This window comes from Oxyura jamaicensis, chromosome 10 (genome assembly GCF_011077185.1).
Source record: "Oxyura jamaicensis isolate SHBP4307 breed ruddy duck chromosome 10, BPBGC_Ojam_1.0, whole genome shotgun sequence".
NCBI lineage: Eukaryota > Metazoa > Chordata > Aves > Anseriformes > Anatidae > Oxyura > Oxyura jamaicensis.
Window position 1 is genome coordinate 7,040,370 of NC_048902.1, and position 21,552 is coordinate 7,061,921.

General features: G+C 37.1%; 1 protein-coding gene across 2 annotated transcripts in view; it reads left to right on the forward strand.

Annotated features, from left to right (window-relative positions):
* TLN2 (talin 2) overlaps window positions 1–21,552 on the forward strand; it is a 170,745-nt gene that overhangs the window by 26,452 nt on the left and 122,741 nt on the right. For both annotated transcript variants that reach the window (XM_035336334.1, XM_035336333.1), the window contains exon 2: window positions 5,853–5,954. The gene's annotated coding sequence lies outside the window, so the exon portion shown is untranslated. The remainder of the gene's footprint in view (window positions 1–5,852; window positions 5,955–21,552) is intronic.

Consider the following 21,552-nt stretch of genomic DNA (forward strand, 5'->3'; position numbering starts at 1 on the left):
CTAGTATGTGAAAATTAAAAATATTACTTGTGCCTTAATGTACAATGATGCTAGCTGACAAACACATGAAAACAGAAAAAAGAATATGACTTAGCATCCAATTATACATATTGAAGAGTAAATTTGACTCAATTAAAAAAAAAAAAGTTTGGTATGTTAAAGTTAACTTCTGTCACATAACTTGAACAAAAATGCCGTCTTGCTTTAGTTGCAGCTGTACAGGTGGAGTGTCACACTGTCATCAGTACTTGTTCCTCCTGGAGGTAATGGAGAGTCCCATGCATTGCCTGGCTTGTACTGAGTGATGGTGAGTTACCCCGGCCTATACATCAACCCCTCACGTGCTGCAGAAGTTACCCTTAATTACAGACTTGGGCATCATCTGACATATTTGCCAGGAAGGACCAAAGTATTGTGTCAGCTAGTCAATAGTTTTATTTTGGCACCTGCACAGGAATACTGGAAAAAAACCAGGTTGTATCTTCTCTGTACTCCTAATTTTTGTAGAGTGCTGGCTGGCAGTGAAAGCCAGGGCAGAGAGAATTTGCAAGGACAGCACAAGGTGCATTCAGTGAAACTTATGAAGCATCAAATACTTCTCAATCTTTTGTAGTTGATATCAGTGCTTGTGACTTCTGCAGGAAATCACCTGTATTTGAGAAGATCTATACAATACAATACAATACAAAGCTGCTGTTTGTATGCAAAGGTATCACAGAAACAGTCTTGTTTCTAGAAGGCTGTTCTTGTGTTGATTAGGATTCACGGTGCGTTTTAAAAACTTCCTTCATTCACTATATCATTAAGCTATCCATAACAAAGCCAAGCTTTGTAAAATGCCTTTAAACTGTTGATTTGGGGATTACATAGAATTAACTGAACACATACAAACATGGTGTGCATAAGCAAACCCTGTAGCATTTCTTGACATGAAAACAAGCCCATGTCAGTGCTTTTTGTATACTTCTGTTTAACATGAGCGTAACGTGATTTGGTTAAGGTCTCCAACAACATTGTCTCTGTCCAGCTGCGGAGGCATGGAGTAAACTACAAGAAATCTGAAACAAAACAGATTACAGCATGTTTATCATGGTACAGAAACAGGTCAGGCAATATTAAGCCATCAGCTTATGTTCTTGAGTAGATAAAAATTGTTTCTTTTGGATCTCTCGGTATGGGGAATGATGTGCCCTGTTGAAAGGGGTTGCCAATCCTGGGTGGCTGACAAGCAGCCCTTAACTCTAGGGACCAAGTCAGTAATGTTTGGCACAAATTGGATTGACAGTCCATTAACGTCTGACTCTGTCAATAGTTTGACACGCAAGTCTGCTCATTCTTCCCTATGAATTTGAAACCACTTGTAAAATCAGTTTTAGGTCAATTATTGTCTGCTTTGGGAATAGATTCTTACCTGCTGGTGTTCTCACCGATCATGAGTAATTAGGAGGGAAGCACTGGTGTGCCAACTTTTTCTTTTATTTGAAATCTGTGTTTACTGACTAGTGTAAATAGAGAAATTAGACTGAAGATAGGTGTGTGCTGCTGTTGAATCTAAATTTTCCGATTGTATCAGCAACTGCTGGGTGGAAGCGTGTTTAGAACTCTTCTGCCCTGAGTTGATTCTATGGACCCAAGATCATAAGCTTCATAAGCTGTTGTTTAGTGTTTTTTTTTAGCTGGCTACCCACCAGCTGTTTGGACTAGCTGGCATTTTAGTAATGCAGAGGTAAGAGGCATCAATTGTAGGATGACTGAATATGGCATTTGAAGAAGCCACATCTATTAGGGTTAAACAGCCACTGTTAGAAAATGGAGCCTTTTCAAAAGTACCAACTCTCTGTTTGTTTTTTTTTTCCTAAAAAAGGGGGAAATCGCTGTTACTACGTTCAGAAAACGTGGTGAGAAGGTGCTACATGTAAATTTATGCATCTCAGGAGTTTGTGCCTGGAATACTTGATGGTGATAGTTTAGTTTGTAATAGATATTTGTAGTGGAAGGGTGCAGGTGCAATAGCTTGCAAGCACACACTTTGTCTGCAAGAAGCCCTCTGCTTCGTTCATTTAAATAGGAATCAAATATTGAAATTCTCATAAAGGAGTAATGTTTTAGTTTTTAACCATTCATTTTTTGGGCGTCTTCTTCAAAGCTATCCCTGCTTGCAATCATGTTATTTGTAACATTAAAAGCTTATGGGGTCCTTTTTTTCATTTTGCTTTCTTCAACACTCATTTTCACAAGTTGTACTGCAGAGGGTGTTACTTTAAGGTTTGATAACACAGAACTTTTTTTTTTTTTAAATCCTGGAATCTTGTAAATGGTATTATTGATAATGACAGTTCAGTGATCATAACTGAGTATTTTAATAGTGATTATTGGAGCAATCATGACAGCTAGACTCTGTAAATTTCCACTAGTTACTTATACAACAAAATTTTTCTTTTTGTACATCTTGGAAGTGAGTGGTGCTGTTTGGAATACTAATCATGTCTCTAGCTTGATGTTTCTTGGCTTTTGGATATGTGTGTTGACTGTGAAATGTATATGCTCTGGTAACTTTTGAATCTTTTTAGTGATTTTTTTTTTTCCCATTATTCAGCTTGAATAATTCTCGTGAGTTATGAAACAACTTCAAGACAGTTCTGAGAAAGCTAAGGGGAAACAAATGTATAACGTGTTTGGTTGTGATAAAGCAGTGAGACGATATCGATAATGACTTATCTACAGTCATATGACAAGCAAGTAATACGAGGGTTAGGGATTTTTCCTAGATTAAACATGTACACTTTTCATTAATTTTTAATATGGTGAGAAGATTGGTTGTAAGGGAGATAGTTCTTCCCTTAATAAGTGATGAATTGGTAAAGGGCAAGACTATTTATACCTGTAGTCATACACCTATAAAATTTCACATTTTAAACAATGCATTTCCAGTAGCCTTCTGAATATTAAGTGTGGGATATTAGGATTTGTGTTGAAGTCTTTTAGAAAAACTTTTTCAAGTAGATAGGATTTCTTCCCCAAAGGTAAGTTTTTAACTAGTCCTATATTCACTGGAGAAAATGTCCTTTTGTTGAGTATTTAACAGCAGAAATCCAACTTGTTTTTTTCTGGTTTGTACATTGTTCTGTAGTTTATATATATGTATCTCTCTAGAGAGTACATTAAGTGAGTGATGTGAAAAAAGACTTTGTGTTGGTGTTGCTGGTTTGTGTACAGTACTTCATGTGTTTAAGAAACTACGGTGAAAGAAAAGTCTGCTTGTTCTTGTTTGGTGCTTTCACTCATATGAGCAGCCCATCAGTGCTGTGCTCTAAGTATTTCCAGACACTGTAGGTTTGGTGGGAGAACATTTCACAGGTAGCCTGTCTACGTAGTGCTGTAGGACAGTGCTTGTGGGAGTTCAGATGCCTGAGCTTTAGATCTGCTCTCAGAAATGTGAGGCTTTCAGAAGTGCTGCTATCTGGTCAAGTGGTATGAGCAGGCAGTTAGATTATAATGAATGCAGTGCCCAAGTAGTGGTATTGCCCATGTACCAGGACTGCCTGGCTTTCAGGCAGGTGGTATTGGTATTACAAAGCAGCCAAGACAAACTATAGAATCATAGAGTAAGGAAATCATAGAATCGTAGAATAAGGAAAAATATTCTATGAAACATCCCTCGTGATGTTGAGGAAATTGTTGAATGTGAACAGCTATCACCTTGTTGAAAGGAGTCTGCTGAATAGTTTTCCACACATAATGATATTTCTTTCAGATCGTTTTCAGTGCTGCCAGGCAGAAGGCTTTTGTGACCAGTGTCAGAATTTCAATACCTATCTTTATACAAGTTGACTGACTGATGGCATATCACAAGTTCATTGATTAAAGGAAGTGACACTGCTTCTAGGAGAGATGCTTCTCCTGCTGTACACAATCAACTTGGTGCCAGAGAAGGAGAAAATACTGTCTCGTTATTTGCATGAGTTGTGTATGGATGTGAGGAAGGATCCTGCCTGTCTTTTTTTCTGCATGAGGAAATAATACCAAATGCCAACTCAAATGATCTGTATGTTAATCTCTTGTTAGTGTTATTCTAGCAGACGAGGTGCATGCAATTTTCAGTTACAGCTGCAGATATTTAATTAGCATACAAGTCAAAGTTTTAGGATTAGTTTAGGCTTTCTCTGTGTCACCCTCTATTTCTGTTGCTAAACCATGCAGTCAAAATTTTTTATTTTTTATTTCCTTCTACAGACTTGTAGAAGAAAATAAGGTAAGATTACAGTCTTACAGTCAGGCAAGCATATGATAGTTTTAGTAAGCACTAAAAGTAGATTGCAATGTAGGTTTGCTTTGAATTCTCAATTATTTCTAGAGTGCCTTCAGCTTTGTTAGATAAAGTTATTTCCTTTATTTGTAAACCTCTGAGAGGAACTGACCTTAGGTTCATCTATCCTTGTCCATGAAGTACCTTCTTCTGCTGAGCCATAAAACTGAAGAAAAGCTATGGATAAACTTGAGATTTGTTTAATCAAAGGGGAGAGGCTAATATCTTACATTACTTTCTTAGTTTTATGATTACCCTGCGTAATTTGAGAATAGTTGAATCTGATCCCCTTCTGTATTGGAGGGGAAGCAGTTGGGCAGTCATGCTGTGAATGACTGATGTTTTCTGAAATGGCCAGCTTTACTACACAGATGAGCAGCAGTGCTAGACTGAATAGTAATGACAGCTGCTATAGTTTCAAGACAAACAAATGACTTCATTTCCTAGATCTCTTTTTGTGAAAAGCTAACCACTTGTATGGTAATCCTTGAGGCCTCAAACAGCAAGTAGTAGTTCAGCATGTTCATTACTGAAACTGGGAGAAATGAAACCAATGAGGAGTAAAAGGTACACTGTGTATCGTGTATCTGCATGCATATATGTGGTTGCATGTATATTTGCATCACTGAATAACACTGTCAGCAGCTTCTAAGCTGTATTTGAATACTGCAAGTTATTTTATATTTTTTAAAATTAATGAGCACATTGCAAGTTGAAAAGGCAGGCACTAAAATCAGAAAAGTTGTTTGTTAGACCTATGTAATCTGGGGGTCAGCTACTTGAAAGGGAGATGAGGTCCAGGAAAAAGCACCTCAGTTGTAGACAGTGCATTTCTCCTCAAATTAATGCTTTAGCACCAATGTTCTAATGTTCACCTAGATGGAAAGTATTTATTTTGATTGCAGTGTTTATTACTTTACTGGCTCTAGTGTTACTTCTTTGCTTAGTTTGCTTATGTTAAGTTTAAGCCTAAAAATGTTCATGTCAAATGTTTGAGTTGCATGAAAATAAAATACAGCCTTTTTGAAAGTCCTGTAAAATACGGCATTTCTTAAAGGTACTTTGTTATAATTTGGACAAAATACCATAGTTTTTGACTGTCTCAGTCTGTGTGACCTTGTCAGTGAGGACAAATGACTGGCATTTAAGGGGAACTGGATTCACAAGCAACTTCTGGGTGCATGTTTCTTTTTTCTTCATGCAGTTTGTTTTTTCTATTCGCATCTCCACTATGCTCAGGAGTGTTGACCAAACCCTGTAGTTTTCCAATTCCTGGTATCGGTTTGGATAGCATTTGCTGCTGTCAGGTCACTCTGGCTAAATTCTGCAATATAAACTGTGCTGGTTTGTTAATAACTTCACTGTAAAGGACTGGTTTATGGGTCATTTTACTGCCATATTTCAAGCTTTTTCTTTGTCATTGGGTTTGGTGTGCCTGTCATCTTGACTGCTGTCATAACTTGATATTTCTTTTGCTAACCTTTTCACTTAGAATATTAAATAATAAAATTATTTTTTATCTTCCCTACCCCTTTTTTTTTTCCAGCAGTACTACATTGTGGGATAACATCAAGGTCTGTCTGGTTGCTGGACTGTTCTATTGACCTGTTACAATATTCTGAGACCACAGACTGACACAAAGGAATCTGTAAGTACAATGGTATGGGGGAATACTTTGCTGTCACTTAAAGCTATGCATCCTGTAAAGATAGTGTAATGTTGTTTATAAAACCTTGTAAAGTAAGTGGTGAGTGGCAGCATTTGTTTTATACCATGTAGTCTTCTCTGATTTAGTGCGTGCAGTTGATCAATAAGCAAAGTTCAGGTATTGCTTTATTAAAACTCCATTTTGTATTTTTAGCATTTAATGAAAATATTAGAAGAAGGAGAAAATTCTGTTAACAAAATCTCTCTTCAGTGTCTTACAATCTTAGGCAAAGCTAAAATAGGAGGAAGAAGACTATAGGGAAGCACGTTAACTTTAAAATAACAGAATATGGTAGGTATTTAATTTGATAATTTGGAGTTACCTACTAGGAATTTTAGGTTACAGGGGATAGTTGGATCCTTTTAACACAGCCTTTGCTGTATTGATTGGTGTGTTGTTGCAAAGTAATACTGCAAAAAGGACTGTGACTACCATATTTGAACACATATTCTGGAAAAAATGGCATTACCCACAGAGAAATGGAGAATGAAGATAACAGTTGCTCTTATGGTTTAGCAGGAATACTGGAAAAGAAAAAAGTAAGTCTCGAGAGATTTGTCAGCTGTTTGTTACTGGGAATGCCATACTAACCAATACACAGTGTTTCAAGCAGCTGCCATCCTGTAATAGTTGGGTTCTAGAGAAACCTTTAAACAAGAAAAAAGTATTGTTGCAAGTATTTTATACTGTGGCAGTTCAGAAATAGGAAATACTGGATTATATTTATCATCAACTCTGACTTCAGGAAGGAATATGAAAACACTTCAGTCAAAATGCAGTTTACATGTGATTGGAAACTGCGGTTCTTTTCCTGGCACTTGCAGAACGTAATCCCTTCAAGAGAATCTCTCTTCATCAGTTACACTACTCTGAAAATGACATTGCTTCATCATGTAGCAGTGTTTTGAATTTCATTAATGAAGAGTGGCATGATAACTCAGCTTTCCAAGTGTTTTCTTTGTGACTATTTCCAGGCACAAGAGTTCTTAGGTTAAATAAAAATACCAATTTTCCCCTGCTGTCACTCCTGTCTCCATTGATGTAACTTTGTGTCAATATGGTTAATTCTTCATCAGCTTTGCTTATTTGAGTACTAGCTTCAGTTTGAGTTACTAACTTGATTATGAAGTATGACCACTCAACTTTGTTTGGAATCTCATCCCCTAAATATTAGAAATATGTACATACTACCATTCTGACACTTATTTCTCATTTTCTGGGCTGCGACCATTGATATGTTGTCGATCACAGCTATTGCAAGGAAGATTTGACTGTTTATTACAGAGAATAGGAGTAAATGCTTAAGAGAGCTTCATGTTGGATGGTGAAAGTTAAAAACGAATAGTGAATTTTGACTGAATCTTGCTTGTAATGAAGTTTATAGTTGCCATGTTATCCTTATAGTTCGGATGAATATCTGTGTCTCATGCACATGTATGGACTCAGAACTATGGCTTTTCTTCCTACAGAGCTATGAAGTCAAGAATGAATTATTTGATTGAACTGGTCCGTAGTTTGTTTTGCAGGTGGATGCTAAAATATCTTCAGGTGTTGATGTTTATAGTGCAAATAGGAAATAACTTGGACAGTTTGTTTTTAGAATAAGTTGAAACCATGGGTTAAAACTCTTGACTCCTAGATATTCTGAACACAAAGGCACTGAAACTTTCCAGATTTTACAACAATGAAAATACCACAGAAGAATGCAAATAGATTCTTCTATTTGTCAGATATGCTAACTTTCTCATGTCTTTACTTTTTTTTTTTTTTTCTTTTTGAAAGCTTTAGGGAGGAGGCAAGAGTTATAAAGTGGTCAATCCTACTGAGGAGGGCATTATCCTCCTGACATACCCAAATATTAGGCAGCCAGCACCAATCCAGTGATAAAGCTGCTGTTTAAGCAGAGCTTTCCAGGCTACCTTTTTTTTTCTTTGCTCATTTGTGTAGGCTGAACATGAGTGAAGTGAAGTTTGTCATAACTGTAAGCATGCTCAGTTATACGTAAGGTTTTTGTTACACTACTAGTCCAGCAGTGGTGGCAGTGTCCTCGACTTCTTTACAAAATAAATTCTAGGATGATTGCCAATAGTTTGTAGTTCAGCATCTTCAGAGACTTACTACAGAGTCATGTTATGTATTTGTATACTGCTGGCAAGTATTATTTGTTGCAAGTATCACAGTTGCCTGGATGTTGTGATTACAGAATGTGAGATTTTTGGTTTAATATTTTTGTGCTGACTATCCTAACCAAGTGGATTAAAAGTGGCCTGTAGCTCAAAGTTAATTCTAAAGGTTTTTTACAAGGAATATTGAACATTTTAGAACTGCTCTGAACTGCACTCTGAGATGCAGAGCTAGTTTATACAACATAATGAAGAAAAACTAAATATTATGCTCAAATTTTAAAAAGTGGCATCAATTTATATATATATAAATTTGAGGAAATGTAAAGCTTGTGAGAAATTGTGTAGATTGCTGTAAGGCTAAATGGATATTCCTATGCTTTTTTTTTCTTTTTTTTTTTTTTTCCAGCAGTGGTGAAAGACCCCTCAGATATAGCCTTGAAGTTCAGGCTAAGGCATTGGTATTACTCAAAAACAAAACAATACTGTTTAAACAAGTATCAAATATCGTGTTTTAATTCAACTTTGTGCACTTCTGTTCACATTCTTTGAACCTCTTAGTTCTTCCTATATTTATAAGTAGGAGAGCCTGACATTTCTCTTGCATCTATGCAAATTTAAAGAGGGCTGTTATTCCTTGTTGTAGTGGTTCAAGTCCATATGCATACCGTAGTTGAACAAGAAGTTGTGTGGGGCTAATGCGGTTAACTAGAGTGAGATGCTGACATGTATCAGGTATGAATTGATGCTTTCATTCTGGTAATGCTGCAGAGCCCTGTGCAATATTTTGCTTTACAAACCGCTATAACTGTTGTGAAAATGTGCAGTGAAATGTGCAGTGATCTTGGATCTTGTCTTCAGTGTCCACTGTAGCTTCCATGTGTAGCACAATTAGCTTGTCACCTGCGTGCTGTCATCTTTGTCTTCATGGCAGCCTGAATGGCCTGACTTGGCTTTTTGCCTGCTTGCTACAACAAGGCTTCTGAGGGACAGCTTCATCAATCTTGAATTTCCTTACTATGACAATTCTAATTTTTTAATTACTTTATTTCTTTCCTCGATCTTCAAATCTTGTAAGCTTTTTTCCATCTTCAGAATATTTTCTCCTGTTGTTACTTGGAGTTAGTATTAATTAAATGTACTCGGCACATGTGTATAGTCAGTTGTTCTGCTAACAACTGAGCATAGCTAGCATCTGCTTAATACTGTTAGCATTCATTTACCTACAACCCGGGTCTATTTCTTCTTGTCACATCAAAATTAAGTTGGCACAACCAAGTATCTGTGCTCTGAGCATGGATCATAAAACTGGTGAATGTGCATCAGTATCCAAGAGCTGGATGGAGGCTCTGGTGCTACAACAGCGAAAAGTGTAGCTCTGCAGTGGATTGACTCGTGTAAGGCAATTGCACCAACAGCCACAAATTGTGGTTTGCTAGTTCAGCCTCCTGTGGTTGAGCTACTGTTCTCAAGCTTCATATCACCAAGTGGGAATGCCACTGACTGTCTTTTCAAAAGCACTGTACAGAAGGAGAAATAGCTGCCAAACTCCTCCCAGTGCATTTTCCCTTTAGCCTACTGTTTTATCCCCTTTGGCTTTCAGGTTCCATGTGTGTTACTGATCCTTGTAAAGGCTGTATGTTTCCTTTGGGAGCAGTACTATTATGCCTTCTGTATCCAGAGCATGATCCTGAACCACCCTCAGACTCGTGAGCTCTGCTCTGTTAGGCTGTTAAAGATTCCTTAGATCGGGCACACAAAATGAGTACTCGGTTCTGATCTTCTTACATGGCTTGTGTGTTTTTTGCTCTTTCAAGGGTGAAAGGCTGGGAAAGAAACCTAAGCTGTGGCCTGTGAGTGGAGGCTATGGTGTGTCTATTTCTATATTCTCAGCTTGCTTTGGAAAGGCTTTTCTGCACTAATGAGAACTATTCATCTCTTCCCATCTTAAATTGAGGAATTAGTTACAGTTACCTTTCGAAAGCTGTGATAATCAAGACACTGAAGTCCTTCCTTGTAATGTCTAAATTTTATTGTGCATACGTCTTAACCTAGTCCACAAAGACTTCACATTTGGACATGAATGTTTACTCTAACAGCTTTCAAGAACACACGCTTTGCTTTTAGATTTAAATAGCAGTGTAATCTGAGATGAGAGCTGTAGTACAGCAGCTAAATATATCCTTGCAGCATAGCTGAGAAGTCCAGCATTCAGAAATTAAATTTGGCAAATAAGGAGGATTTTGATCTTTTTACAGCTACAGCAAGAAAGCAGTCATCTTTTATGTGGACATATTACTTAGTTTCAATTTATTCATATGCTTGGCTGAGACAATATTAGGTGCATAGATACCAGTATAATAACATTAATGCAAAGAAAATCAAAATAGACTAAATGGTAATGGTTAATTTGCAGTGGCTAAGCATGTGTTTAAGTAATAAGGTGTCAGAGTGAATATAAATGGTTGCAGGTGGCTGATGTGTTTGTCTTAATGCCACTAGAAACACCAGTTGAGAAGATCTATTCTATTTGATGACAGAAATGGCTGAAATTGGGAATGCACGGTCTGTGTGGATTTCCGTATAATTATTGCATAAAATGTTACCTGCTAATTAAGTAGTTCAATTTTGTTTAGTTATAAGAAATGTGAAATGGGGGGGATCAAGTCATCTCTTAAAGAGGCCTGAGTGGTTGTGATTGAGTATCGTGGCTTTTACAGTGTTACAGAGAGAAATGGTGCTGATTTTTTAACACTTGAGCTGGTATCATATTCCAGAAGTACAGTAATTACCTGATTTCCTGGCAGCTGGATTGCACTTGGATTTTAAACCATATCAGTTTTCATGTAGGATTCTCCTGAATGACACTGAGCATGTTAAACGTGGTACCAAGGAGAGAGAGACAGCCAGAAAGCAAGGAAGTTTTGCAGACTGAACTTTGCAAGTGAGGCTGGTAAGAGCATATGACTAGCATTAATGTCTCTAGGTAGTTAGGTAGCAAACCTGACGTTTTATAGGGATTTTCTATATTGCAGGTGTGCTAGATATGAAGAATAAATTCTTTACCATGAGGTGGTGAAACACTGAACAGGCTTCCTAGAGAGGTGGTTGGTGCCCTGTGCCTGTCAGCACTCAAGAGGTGTTTGGACAATGCCCTCATGAATAAGCTTTAACTTTTGGTTAGCCCTGAGTTGTTCAGGCAGTTGGACTCAGTCAGTGAAGGTCCTTTCCATCTGTACTATTCTATTCTAATGTCTGTATGTTGCAAACCAACATTCGCAAATGGACATGCATGTCAGGCCTTTTTTTCCCAGACAGTTCTAGCAAAGTTAGAGATGTTTCTAGCAAGTAATGGGTCAGGATAAGAAGTGACCTCATCTCTGTGAGACAGCAAATAGGAAGGGAATAGGATGCCTGATTCTTATGGCGTTTGTGTAAGTTGGTTTTGGTTTTCCACTCAGTAATGAAAGTGTTTCAAATCCTGCTCTGTGCAGTTGAGGTTGTTTATCAGGTAACCAAGAAATGTCCTCTTGCCTTTCTGTGCCTTTGTAGAAAGGACACAGGAGCGTTGTGGCCTGAGGTGATTTGTTGTGTAATGCAGCAGTTTGTATTGTGTGCAAATTGAATGTTAAGAGGTGTAAAACAATGGTGATTTTTGATACCTGACTTTATGATTAAATACAAAAGATTTCTAGAGTGTGGAGGAGCTGTTTTGCTTTTTAAGACAGCAGGGAGAGTATATGTATATAGAAACTGTTTTTTCGAGTGCTTAAAAAGCTAGCTTAAATACTGGCTCAGTGTAGTGGTAAGAGCTGAGCACAAACATCAGCCTTGCTGAATTGTGCTGATGGTTGCTTAAGAGCGACTGGCTTTTCCTGACCTCAAAGACATGATGCTTAGTCTGAATCTGGGCATATCAAACTACACTGGAGTCTTTGGTTAGAGGTTAAACTGTGGATTCAAACAATACAGCTGTCAAATTACCTGCTCAGTAGATGGCTGTGTTTTAATTTTATTGTTTGTGACTTGTTAGAGAAAAAGCTCTCTGGGTAAACTTGTGATATTTTTTTTTTTTTTGCAGCCTTGGCTAGTGTCTGTGCTCTGATCACTAGAGTCAAACTGGTAGCTGGGCTGTTACATTGGGTGACTTTCAGATCTGGAGGTTATACTTCAGCTTCATTTATCATTAACTTGGGTAGACCTCTGTGTTAACTGTTGCTCTTGTTGTCTGACCTAAACTGTGTATCTGGGACAGTGAAGTCAGTTTTCACCTATGTGCAAGCTTAATTCAATAAAACTAAGTGCAGAATTGGACACAAGTCATGATTATCAAATTTTGTGTTTAGTGCGAATTCTGGACGTAGTGCTTTAGATTCTTGGCAGAGAGTGGCAAAAAGGTTAGGGCAAAAGTATTACGTGTAGCAACTGAAGTTTCTAAATATTTTGCAAGTGTTTCAAGCACATTGCAATGTAAATGCTGCTGTGTTCTTCCTTGGTAAATGGATTGTTCTGCCCAAGACTTGAGTGTGAGTTTTGTATACTTGGAGAAAATTAATATACAGGAAATGTGTTTATTCTGAAGTGAGACTCTGTGATGAAAACCAGAGAGGCTTTAGCAGAGCTCTTAAGACAACCCAGCTGAGTTATAACAGTGATTTCTCTTTTCAAAATCTGGAAGCAATAAACACTTCAGATGTGCTTTCAGAATGCAGAGGAATCAGTCCCTTGGGCAGATAGCGTATGAGAAAAAACTCAGTTAATGGAGTTAACTTTGGATATCAACTGTATGATCTTCTGAAGATACTTAAATGCTATGGCATACAGCAGGCTGAGGATGCAATGATTTTGCTTTTTCCTGTCAAAGATGAACCTTAGTGAAATGGTAGGGAGACTTGAACTTGAAGCAGTCCCAGTATAGGGAGTGATTGAGATGGTTAGTGCTTGGGGTTAGATGCCTGCATGCACACAACTGGAGGGTTGACCTAGTTCAAGGATTTTACAAAGACTATTTTGCTGCAGGAGTGTGATGGCATCCTACTTGCTCTTTATGTTATTGGGTAAATATAAAATATGTGTAAAAACAGACAAACAAAAAAGCCTTAATCTGAGACCACATAGCTAGAAATAGGTAAGGCATCCTGAAAAGAGTTATTTCATGTTTTCCTACATAGTTCAGACACTGCCTCAGCCTCAAAACACATGCTTGGAAAGCTTAGTTCTGTCAAGAGAAGACATCTCTCTTCTTTTTATTGAAGGCACATGGGGGTGGGGGAGAGTTGAGCTGGTCGTATGTTTGATTTTAATGAAGAGTATAAGCAGCATGCATTTCTTACGTATGTGTTTTCAGCATTCTCTCTTCTTATTCCCCTATTTAAATGGTGATTCCAGACAGTGTTCTCCCATGGGACAGTGTGAGTGCTGTTCAAACTGCCTGTGAATACTGCAAAGCATCTTTTTTTTTTTTTTTTCTAGGGGTACTTGAAGTGAAGCAATTAAAATGACAAGAAGTGCTTGAGACTGAAAGATATATGTCTGTGGGAAGACTTTATGAAATTCAAAGTGTATTCTAATCAGAATTCATTTGGCAGCTGCATAGTTAAAGTAATAGACATAAAAATGTGGTGATGTCAGGACCTGAGGATGTACTGTTTTCTTCTGAAAAGTGAACGTCCTGTCCTCTAAGACATAGCAGGCAGAAAGAGAACAGCTTTATGCTATCTGGTATAGCGTACAGCGGTCGTATATATGCTTCCTGGAACTATGAAATCTTCAGTCACTGAAGAGCTCTGATAAGTAGTAGTAAAAAAGCTGCCTTTTAATTTGCTTGTGTTTTCTTAATTTGCTCTTGTTTTGAAGTGATATCAGAAGACTAGTACCTCCATTACTAATCCATGAAATAGCCACTAGTTGTCTTAACCCGTTCGGTGTGACTTGGCTTACTTGCATAAATGGATGTTATTTGGAGAAGGAGGCACATTGCAAGTAATTTAAAAACCATAGATTGCTGGGGTTACAATACTGTACAGAAAGCTTGGTTACCAAATGATTGTGCTGTGAAGATTACCTTCAAGCATACAAGAGGATGAAAAAGTACTGTCTTAGGAAATCTCACAAAACTTTATTACTGGCAATCTGCTCTAAAGAGCACTTTTCTTCCTCTGGAAAGACTTAGAACAGTTGTTGATGCCAGTGGGCTTGCTTTGATCTAGGAGACTACTGTTTGTGGGTCAAGAAGTGCTTTGCATTTGTTCTAGTCAACGACATTCACTCTGGTCAATGTGTAATGCCAGTTGGTTTTGATCTTGATTTCTACCGTCTTAAAAGCTTGAGTGGAGTGGTAACTTTCCTTGACAGAAAGCAGCCATAGGCCTCAGGTGGCTGCTTGTGATCCCATTTTGAACTCCTGAGCTGCTGATGGCTGTTAAAAGCACACAATAGTTGCATCAGCAGTTGCTGTTTGTAAAAAAGGTGGTGTTTTTTTTTCATTACTGTTTACTGAGGAAGCCTAAAACAAAATAATTTTCAAGTGCAGAACGTTTCTTTATCTCTTCATCTTACCAGAATATACTTGTGGAAATAATTTCCTGGTGCTGAAAGTTTGATTTTTGCTTCTGTATGTCATTAGACTATATGCATAGAGGGGAAAAAAAATGTGTAACACTGTGTGTATGATTGCATAGCTTGTGTAGCAGTAGTCAGTGTGGAGGCTTCCTGGCATTTTATCTCTTCTAATTCTCAAGTGATGTGAAAGTAAAGATAAATAAATGATACGATAGTATGCTTCCTAACAATCCAGGGTATTTTGATCTTTAGAAGTAGATAATTTGATCTACAATGGCTGTTATTGTAGGGAGAAATTTTAAGGAGGAAAACTATTTACTGTTGAATTTTGAAAAAATAAGCCTGTTATGAGTTAAATAACTTCAGTTTTAAGTCTTAATTTGTTTGCAATTTTTCTGGCTACTTGTGTTGAGATGCCGTACTGTGAATTACAGAGCTATGATAAAACATATGTACAGAGCTATAGCTTGCTTTCTTTCCAGAACAGCATTTTGGTACCCTATTGGTCTGGACAGCCTTCTGCATGTGTTGTTTGTAAGTAGACACTTTTAATTTGTGTAGTTTGAAGGCAAATTGTAAGATTACTTTTGAGATGTCTTGATAAATTTTCACTGGAGTAAATATCTATTTTTTTGAGGAGAACTTTATCTTAAACTGTTTAGTCTGAAGATCAGACATGTTATGCCAGTTTTGATTTTCTGAAAAGGAATTGTGTTTTTAGAATAACTTTCTGGAGTGCAAGAATGCAATAGAGGAATGTATTGATTTCAGAGTACTAATTGAATTTGGGCCCCTCTCGGGAATTCCTTAGTAGGCTGGTATATCCTGGTATAATATTTCTGCAGTACTACAAAATCCTATATTGTATTTGACTCCACATTCTTCCCTTTCAGCACTCTGAATTCGGAGCATAGGTCTGTGTACTGGCTGCTTTTCAGAAATATATGGAGTTTTAACAGCTGAATGATAACTAGAATTATATTCATGAAATGCTCTTGTATTTTCTAGGCACAAAATACTTACATACTTACCGTATTCTACTAAGAACTGAAGTTATTGAATGTTTGTTCCAGAAATATTTAAATTGTATAAATATGAGATTGTAATACTGTTACACTGCATATAATACAAAATATAGTGACTTTTAACTCCCTCCTTTATATTATGTGTTTTCAACATAAGAAGTGATTCCTCTTTTTCATATATGCTTGTTATCCAGGCATGTGGTCAATGCTTAACAAAAAAAATCACCTTTTAACTCAACTTCAAAAAAAAAAAAAGACAATAAAGGAAAGTGCATTTTTAGTTGCACTTTAGTACACATGCATCTTAGGGTTCTGACTATCTTGCATGAAATAAATTTTCAGTGTGTGTATGGGAAGTGAATGGTGGTAATCCTTATTTCTAAAGTTAATGTTTATGAAACCTGCAAACTGAATCAACTAAAAGGTCTTTGTAGCTTCTAATGTAAAATACAGATAGAGATCTGTTTCAACCAGACTCATTTAAATGTACAACTGTCTAGACTTAGAATGTAGAAATAGTGCTTTGCATTGGCATAAATTTGCAAATTCTGCCTTTTTTGTTTTTCTGTTGGAACTGTATCTAGTCTCCAAGAGTACTGCTACCCACTAAGCCTAATAGAAACAATAAGCCTAATATGGACTTAGAGCAGATACCTCATCTTAGAACTGAAGTGGATACTCATACGTATATATTATTTGTTCTAGTAAAATAATAGCTCACACTTCAATGCTGAGTTTGATTTTAGAAATGCATATTATTCTTTGTTTTAACTATGCTTTTTAGTGCTTGTTGTGAAGGCAGAGGCTGGCCATGTAAATTGCTCCTGTTTTCACGTAATTACCTACTAACTTCATGTGCCTTCAAACATGTGATTCTCCAGATCTGCTCAGCAGCAGATGTAGGTGGATTACTAGTATAAAACCTCAGATTCAGCTAAGCCTTCTTATATCTTCAATTAATTTTTGTTTTTATATAACTAACTGGGATTTAAAATCTTTCTGTAGTGCACATATGTTATGAATTGTTATGGTCTCTAAAATGTATATACACTAATTCTTGGTGATCAGTGCTGAATGTTTTTGCACTTAAATAACTGCTTCAAAGGCTGTACCTGTAACTTTGAAAGGTGAGCATACTTTTGAAAGTGCATAGTCACCAGCGTATTTAGGACATGTGCTGCAACAGGCAATGTTCTGGACAGCTTTCTAGGCTCACTTGGTGTGCTTGCCTTTTCGCAGCATTAGTCAAAACTGTAAGATGAGATTAATATAAGACTTAGATCTGGTGATAGTGTTTGTTTGTTTGTGTGGGGCTAAAATCTGCTGTGCAGATAGTACATTAACAAGAAAATAAATATTTTGACTTAACCTTTTTGAGAAGAAACATGAAAATTGACTTGTTAATAATAAGTGGAGGTTAAATATGTTTTTGTGAAGAGTGGGGATTGGGAGCAGGACTAGTGTTATCGTGTACTGATAGACCTTTCTTGGATGACTATCTTGAAGGGGAAACATGAACCTCCTTTAAAGGATGCTAATTCAGGAGAAATGTTTGCAGCCTGAGTAATTTATGACTTAATAGTACAGAAAAAGTAGAAGCTCCTGTATGTTTTTTTGATAGTGATGACACATGACAGCTGAATTCATACCTTTTTTTTAAAATGAAAACAACACAAATATATTGCCATAGAATTGCTGAGGCTGAATAGCTTCCACAGAACCAGTGAGCCTTTGTAAAGGATTGCTGAACAAAAGTTGCTGTTGTGTATATCAGCATAAATGGGTAAGAAATCCAATGAATTCTGATTTGAATGCAAGTAAATATTTGGATATTCTGAGTGTATGGCATCACAAGGTGGGAACGAAATAAACCCTGTACTGAGAAGTTTCTTTAATACTACGGGGTTGTTCACTGCTGAGGTGTCAGTAACCAGCAGAGAAATAGCCAGCAACTGTTCTAAGACAAGCTGCTCTTTCCATTTCCAGGACAAATAAGCTTAATGTCTCGTTCACAGTTGTTCAGCAGCTTACAGTTTGTCCAGGTGTAAATAAAGGATAACCTCAGTGCAGATTCCAAATCAAGAAAGGTGAGAAGTTACAGTTAGCGTGAATGGTACCTTGATGTAGAAACTGCCGTGTACTCATAGTTCAAAGGTTTGTTATTTCACATCATGAGCAGTCATTTTTAATTACGATGTTTTGTATCCCCTTATTTGGAAAAATGTTCCATTTGGAAAATGTTCCATTTGGAAAATGTTCCATTTGGAAAAATGTTCCATTTTTAAAAGCCAGTTTCTAGGCTCAAGTCTAGAGCCAGACATGTTACATTAAATGAAGAACAATTGATGATAGCTGTAGTGAACTCCTCGCAGAGGCTGTGAGTCTGACATGCCTAAGTAGTTGATACTTGAGAGTCTCTGGACATTTTGGAGAGTAAATATCATTCACATTGTGACAGAAGAATAGATGGGTTTGACACGTGACACATTTTTAGTGCTTGGTTTCGCAGGAGGGTGGTAAAGCATGACTGCCTTGTACTTCAGATTACTCTGGTAAATCAGTCAAACTAGCTTTCTGTCATCAAAGGAAAGGCACTGCAATGTGATGCCAGGATGACATACTGTTTCAGGCAAATGCCTTTCAAAGAACTTAACAACTGTGACTGAATGTGAGTATTTGCTGTAGCTTTTACTGTAATAACAATAATTAAGTTGAAGTAAGTTACTATTTCATGTCTGGTAAACCTAATTTTTCCCCCTTAAGAGGAACAATTATACATGTTAAACAAGATCTTATTTTCCTATCAGACAACAAAGTTAGAACTTGTTTTTCTAATTTACTTGGAGAGTAAGCCTGGAGTTCATTGGACAATTCTGAGTAAAGTTTGAGTAGTTGTTGCTTTATGGAGAACTTCCTACCACTCCTGAAGATTTGTGAACAGCAGGAAAGTAGTGTTTGCCTAACAAAGAATTTGTGAAAACAGGAAGAGCTTTATGTCTTATATTTATTTCAGAAAGTCAGTTCAGCTTTGTCATGTAGGAGATACGAGATTTACATTACCTTGAAAAGGCAGCAGAGTATAGTTGGCTTTAAATGGTCACAACGTGCACTCTTTTGGCCTGTATACAAACATGCAGCCTTAAGAAGAAATTGATGGCATACTTGCCTCTTATGTTGAAAAACTTACCCATTGTGCCTTTTCAGACCTCTTCAAAGCTGTCATCCCATATGTGTAGGATGCAATGAAGCCGATGAATCTTCAAAGCTGCAAATAATTAAGAAGCATAGTAGATACTAAGAGGCTGAGACTGGGTTGTAGCAGATCAGTGTAGGACTGAGCAGCCACCTCCTTTTGAAGTATAAAGGAAAAAGCCTAGTTCAAATACTTTAGCTCATACCTGAATCACTATTTTCATATGCTTTACATTTTTAAAGGAATAATGCTTGGTTCCAACTGTATGTGAAGAATTGTATTTGAGAGTACAGTTTCAGCTGCAGGATAGTCAAATTTGCCTACATGCTGAATACATTGTTGCAGTAGGTTTCTGTTTATGAATTACCTGACACAGCTGTAGGTTATGTGGCATCAGTAAGGAACATGTTTGTAATGGTTGCTTTGAACAGATAAGATTGAAGTTACAGGAGTTAGACAAAAAAGACTCAGAAATATTTGATAGTTTGAACAGATGCAGTGAAGTGTAAGACATTAACTAAGATGATTAATTTATGCCTTTTTTACCAAGGGATGCCCAAGAAGTTGAGGTCACTTGTAGAGTCCAATTATTGGAGCAGGAAGTGGTTCTATATTGTTACAGTGTTAATTAACAGAAATTGGCTGTCAGGGTTAAATGAGCATTCAAACTCACTGCACGGTTTAATAGCACCACTTGACTTAAGAAAAACAGTGCACAAGCAGTTAATGTGTCTGAAATTCAGTCAGGAGAATCAAAACTCCCAAATTCAAGGTGGGGATGGGAGTAGGTGAGTTTTGAATTTCCCTACTAATCTGGGAAGTTTTGCCTACACTGGTAGGTACAGCCTCAGATTCTTGAAGATGCTGGGGTTGTTTCCTTTTAACTTCTATTGTTGGGAGTCAGTGTAAATATCTGAGCATGTCGCACTTCAGTCTTGGTTGCTTTTTTTCAGTGATGACTTAGGTATGTCCGACTTGCTCAAGAACATAAAAAGAATAAAAAATAACAAACTGTAATTTAATTCTTTGTGACAGTTTTCATACTTGTTTCAGAAAAGCCTCCCTAAGATAAGTCCCCATTACAAAATTATAACCTTTTCTAAATATTTGCTTTTGCTCTTCAGATGCTGTGTTTATGACAACTTTTAATCTCTTCTGTATGTCAAGTTTGAAATGATTCTTGGTGTTTACTGGCAGAAAATTACAGAGAAAAGCTCGTTGTTGAAAGAAGAAATGCCACCTTTCATCTTATTAACTTGTTTCTCAATCAGTAGCAGTTTATTATGTTAAAAACTGTGAAGGGTGGGGCAGGGGAGATGACATGATCTGAGGAGTCTGGCTAGGGAGATGGGGCAATCTGTACTTGCATGATAAATAGTAGTTTCTCAAATCTGAAGTGTAAATGATAGACCATGTGTTTTGGGGTGGGTGGAAGAGCAAGAGTTGACACAGCATATTGGTTTGTGTTGGCACACATGGATTTCTGACTATAAAGTCTCCTGTAATGTTTTGCTTGGGGGGGTGGTGGTGAGGTTAATTAAAACTGTTCTCATATTCAACGGTACCTTTCATGTTTCTCTTAATACTATTAAAAACTGACTTATCTGCAGTAGCTGCTTTGGGGTGTAGGGTGCTTATTGGTCACTTTTCCCCATTTGTTGCCTGCTTTATTTCTCATGAATAGTAAGCATAGTGCCAAAGCATGTCGGTGTTATGTGTCTTTGAGGAAGTCATGTGATGAAACTAAATGTAGGATTGCTAGATCTATACACAGTGTTCATCTGTTTACCTTTTGTAGCTAGAACTTCTTTCTGGTTTCAAAGTAGTCCAACACCTAAAACTTGAAAAAAATCACTAATTGAAAGGCGGCTTTAGGCATAAAGGAAAGTTCAGCCTTATAATTTAATAACTTCTCTGTATTAACTAAGAAGAATACTATAATGGTTGTGCTATGATTGCTCAACCTTTCACACTTACGGTCATTATGGTACCCTAGAGGAACATTATATAAAATATTTAAAGCTTTATCTTAATGGCTTTCAGTAACGGCTTTTTGGTAATGAACCCAGATTAAAACTGAACACAAACCACTTAGGAAATCTTTAAAATGAGAGCTTCTTCAAATAGTACCAGCCAAAGTTTTTTTTATCAGCTCTTTGTTGGACTCTAGTTGTTCTTAGTATAAGCAAATTGAAGAGTACAACTGTGGTTCTCTGAGAGTGTTTCTGCAGTAGACTCCTTATGTACTTGTCTTGGCATGGTGTGCACATACCCGTATTCTTTGTCTCAGAGTGACCCACAGGGTACCCCAGATTTTTGGCAGTTGTTGCCGTATTACCTCCAGGTAATAGGAACAGGTAACGTATCACTTCTGGGAAATCATTTGCAAAACTATGGCGGTAACCTACAGAGATTTGAGTGGTTACAAGAATATTTAACGTGATAAATACCAAATTTCTTTGACTGTGGAAAAATCATGTATGAATCCACAGCACCAAAATGTTGCTGGTACATTGTAATTTAAGTTTGATTAGTTAAGTTGTATGACAGCTCAGTTTTACTGAGATGTGTGGCAGTTTCCAGTACATGTTCAGATCTTTAATAGAACAGGTAACTTGAAAGTTACTACAGCTTTC